Raw genomic sequence first — 5,151 nt, forward strand, 5'->3', positions numbered from 1 at the left:
TCAGTGTTCACATCTTATTCTGTCAGCTAAGGAACCCAATGTGATGATGATAAAAACCTTCAGAGCACTCACCAAAGTTATCCTGAGAAAGCTTTGAATATTTTGATTTGATTTTAGGCATTTTTGCCACATTTACGAAGAGAAAAATGTATGGAATTAAAGGGCAAATGACTAGAAGAGGATTTCATATTTTTCTTCTAAATCTTTGACTCCCCATAATGGTTAGTCGCGTGCATTTGAGTGTCCGAAAGTCCACACACACAGCTTCAACACAGGGAACAGTGGTTTTCATGAACGTAATATTGCAGAAATCCGTGTATCATCTCGATGCTAAATAGATTACCTACAGTGTGATGTATAATACTTTACGACTGGTATAATGGTTACATCTCATTTTTCTCCCAAAATTTGAGATCGAGCAGGCAGAACATGGCATATTTCTATGTACAACGTCAATGTGACTAACGTATGATAGTTTCCGTTCCTAGACCCTTTTCATTTGGAACAGTTAATACAGTCCAAACAAACTTAATTAACGCATTTAATGTTGAAAGTAACAATATTCTTGTACTATGAAACCTTGCCTACTAATATTTACAATATAGCTACAGTTTGAGGAAGTAAATATCGATTCCGGAATTGATTTTGATTTGCAATAGGGTCTGCCTGAGTATACTAGCAGGCTAGCATCGTCTGCTACGTAAAACAAATGAGCGAACATGACCGAAACTAACCATTATGAAATAAATGCAGGACTATTCATAAAAGGGATATGTTATTGTTATAATATTGGGATACACCGGTGCACACATGCCTGAAAATTAATTTACCTGCATTGATAATTAATAGTTTAAATTTTGAGATTTGGTATCCTTGATATATAACACATTATATTTGTAAGCAGGATTAGACAAATAATTTTGATATGTTCAATGTTTTCTCATGTATTTTGTCCTTGACCCTTTTGCATGCAAATGATGCAATTTTACTCATTCATGCAATTTATTTCATCAATAGTAAAACAGTTTTCTTTGCACGATTGTACCGCAGAACCTCAAAAATTGTTACGTATAATTGTTATGTAACATCATTAGGATGATGACAAGTTTCAATGGTGCAATAAAGGAAAACCAGATTCAGATAAAATATCAAAATAACTATTGTGCTTTCGCCCAGATATTAATTCAGCATGCAAATATCTAAAGTAAAGATTTGTGTTTTGATAAGCCAAGTCCCTCACCAGGGCCCCCTGGCATAAAAGTTAATATTATGGTATTTTGTCCGTTTTTTTTCAGTAGTAAGTTGCATTAAATCCCTGATTTTGATTGGCTGATGGGCATCGTTACCATGGTAGATACCATTGGGGAGCAAAGTTACGATAATTATAGTAAGTTTTAGTAACTTTTATGCCATGGGGCCAAGAAGAAAGTCTGTTCCATGCAATGCTTTTGAAAGTATCTTGAAGGGTACTCACACATTTTCCTTAAAAATTGTTTGGCAGATATCATTTATTTATAGTTTTTATAATTCTGTGTAAGTGTTTTTTTTTCATTCTGTGAACGCTTTTATTTTTTGTTGTTACCATCTGCAATTCCAGAGTTAATCTTTAATTAGAGAAGATAATGCATCACTTGGCAGTTCAACAAATTAAACAAAACGAAATGAATAATGAGTATGAAATTTTGTTTGTACTTCCGAATAAAGTCGTGTCACTGGATCAATGGAAAATATATGAAAGGTGGCCGTGGATGTAAAATGAATTTGTACAGTTTGAAATTAAATTTAAAATTCCTTTATTTCAAATGCTCTGTTAGTGGAGTCATTATTTTCGTCCTATATTTTCACTCTGTGTCTCTGTAAGAGTTATGGTGAATTATTGATTGGTTTACAACTACATTTTGTTTCTGTCCATTTTGGTCTCCTTCCAGATGGTCTAATCCCATTGCCCCGTATTCTGATAGCAGGTTTAACTTAAACTCAGGTTTAAAGTTGTGGTTTAAGTATGGATAGCCAATTGTTACATAAATCACTAACAGTAGAGATATCATATATCAGCTCATTTGGCTCTCAAATCATTCATATTTATCTAGGAAGTGTAAAAAGATGATTGTCTTCACCATCAATGAATCAGGAAAGAGCACAGTAAACATAAGAAACTTACAACTTAATAAAAATGTTGATACTTTTGGCTTCCCATACTTAAACCACAACTTTAAACCTGAGTTTAAGTTAAACCTGCTATCAGAATACGGGCCATTTTGTCTACAATCTGTTTAATAACCTTTCAGGTCTATTCTATTTACAATTTCATCTAATTCCCATTTTATGCTATACCCATTATGTCTGACACGACTTATTGTATGTGGTTAGATGAACCATTATTGTTAGGTAGACGAAGTAGAAATTAGACCAACTGGGGACTTGGGTATTAGACCAAGTGAGGTGTAGACTCAACAGGTAATTAGACCAAATTGAGTGGTTTCAGAAATATGTAATGCAACTATACCAGCACGGGAGTTTGTAGTTTTACTAAAATAAACTAGATGAATTCTCAATTTGTCACAGTTCGGATTCAAGACAGAGAGTACCACCTCCGACATAATTTTCTTACTTTTTCTTTTTGCTTTGAAAAATTTGGACGGGAAAGTGCTTTCTGGAATGGCCATAACCCTTTAATGTTTGCTTGTCAGAAAATATCTACCCTGTCAGAAGCTTATTCAAACTCCCCTTTACTAGCCAGTGGAAGAGCCTATTTGGTTGAGTAACTCCTTAATTTGTTTATGAATAGACCAAACCTGACTGCTAGAGTAGGCAACCCCTCACTGTGTTTGATAGCTATTGTGTGTGTGAACTGCATAGGGCAATGCAAGCAAATGTTCAGCAGACTGCAGATAAGCAAGCATAGGGTGCAGTTCTAGCATCTTTCAGCAGCCCCTTGGCTGGGAAAGCCAGCACTTTGGGGCCACGCCTTTGATATGTGGAGTGGCATGTAAGCCAGCAGTGGTTGGTTGGAATTCAAGGTCCAGACTGTAAGTTGATGTTTTATTTTACCATATATTATGAAAAGCTTTGATGATAATAATTAGAAACTGGTGTTACTTTGTATTACAATTGAATATGATGAAGGATAATTATGCTATTGGAAGACTAAGATATATTTTAAAGACATACATCTACATGTAAGCATTGGCGTCGGAGCAGAGGACTATCTTTTGTGTTTGGGGGGTACGTCTATTGTTGCGTCCCCCCCAAACACAAAAGATAATCCTCTGCTCCGCCGCCAATGAATGCATGTAAGATATCAGATATCATGTCTTACACTCTATTAAGAAATTAATTATACATTTATGTCTTACACACGTCATGAAATGATTGTTTTAGGAAGTGACTTAATTATCCAATATTTAAAACTTGAAAGCTATTTTGTCATTTATCAAGACAATTAGTCTATTTATTACAAATGTTGAAGCTTTTGTTTAAACGCTTATTAACTGAGGAGAGTGGTGATTTTTATATGACACTTTATTAGAATTAATGTTTCACTTGTTCAGAGTTAGAACACTACTATTAGGTACTCGAAAGCAAGTATAGAAAGTTCAGTGACCTGCTTGAATGTACTCGGCATTTACTTTATTATAAACCATTTGAATAACAAATGATATGAACTGTAGGCTGTTAATCCTTGCGTATTCTCTTCCAGACGACCGTTTTCTCGATGATTTATCCACGTCTCTTGACGTTTTACCACGTGTCTCCACGTTTCCATGTATCGCCATGGTTCTCGTTTGGCAATGTTTACCTACGTCCTATGTCTTGTGACGTTCACTGCCTCTTCGACGTCTTACGACGTTCTTCACGGGAAAGTCCCGAGTTCTTGGTTACCCGGTTTCTTCTTCTGGTTTGGCAAGTTCATCGCATTTGCGAGTTCATCCCATATCGTCTTCCGTTCGGCACAGCTCATCCATTTCTTCAGCATCGCATGATCAATTTGGACATTGAAGCATTCGACGTCTGACGTGATGAGTGAAGACTTGAGAAACTGAACTTTCCCCATAGTCGGTATACGCGTATACTATATAGATTGTTCTCATAAACACAGAGTTTATGCTCTTTCCTTGAATAGGAATTGCAGGTCACTATGCATTAGATTATGCAGATCATGCTAATTTGAATTGAAACAGATTGTTCCAAAATTCGTTGATACTGGTTTACTGATCTTTGTTTTGACAGCTTGTGAGCCTCGATAATGGCAATATTGATATATATATGATAAATTCATTTTGATTGAAATGTACAATCCTATCTTATAGTTTAATTCTTGGGTGGTCAAACAGCCTGATTAGATTAATAAGTCAAGTTCACATCAAACACAATTTTCTAGGTACGACAATGGGGTAAACAGTAATTATACCAAAAGATTAGTGGATGAATTGTCGTGTAGACGAACAAGGTTTTAACTAAGTAGGATGACAATTTTAATTCTTCTTCACCTGAGAAGTTTACAAGCCTCGTTTTTTTATAGACATATATATTTATTCTTTTTTTTTTTGGGGGGGGGGCAACTTTCAGCCAAGATCCCTAAATACTCACCTTTTCAATAAAATGGCAGGGGGTTGCTTAATGATTTTATAAAGATATGAATCATTATTTTGTTTCTCTCTATAATTCTGTTTATTAATGCTCTTTCATTTTAAAACGCAGATTGTAACCCCGACTGGGATATGGGCAGATTTCAGAAACCACCAAAATGCCTCTTTTTTAGAGAAAAATTAGAATGGGGTTAATTGATAAAAAGATTTTTTAAAAATCTATTTATTATTTTGTCTCTCATTCTAGAAAGCTGATCTTATCCCATGGGGTTTGGGGCATTTTCACAAAAAATTCTTATATAACCACTCAGATAAGAGAAAAATTGCATGATTTTTCTTGAGAAGTGAATTATTTTTCCCCGTGTGCATTATTATTTATTTATTTATTTAAACAAGTGCACACTTAGTGCATATAGCATTTTCATTTATTTGAAAGCAGGATAAAAGAGCATTGTAGATTAATTGCCTTGCTCACTGGCATAGGTGCCGCGGCCGGCCGGGGATCGAACCCCGGACTTTCCATGTATATAGCCAGGCGCCTTAGACCACTCGGCCGCGACAC

Source organism: Lytechinus pictus, chromosome 7 (assembly GCF_037042905.1).
Source record: "Lytechinus pictus isolate F3 Inbred chromosome 7, Lp3.0, whole genome shotgun sequence".
Classification (NCBI taxonomy): domain Eukaryota; kingdom Metazoa; phylum Echinodermata; class Echinoidea; order Temnopleuroida; family Toxopneustidae; genus Lytechinus; species Lytechinus pictus.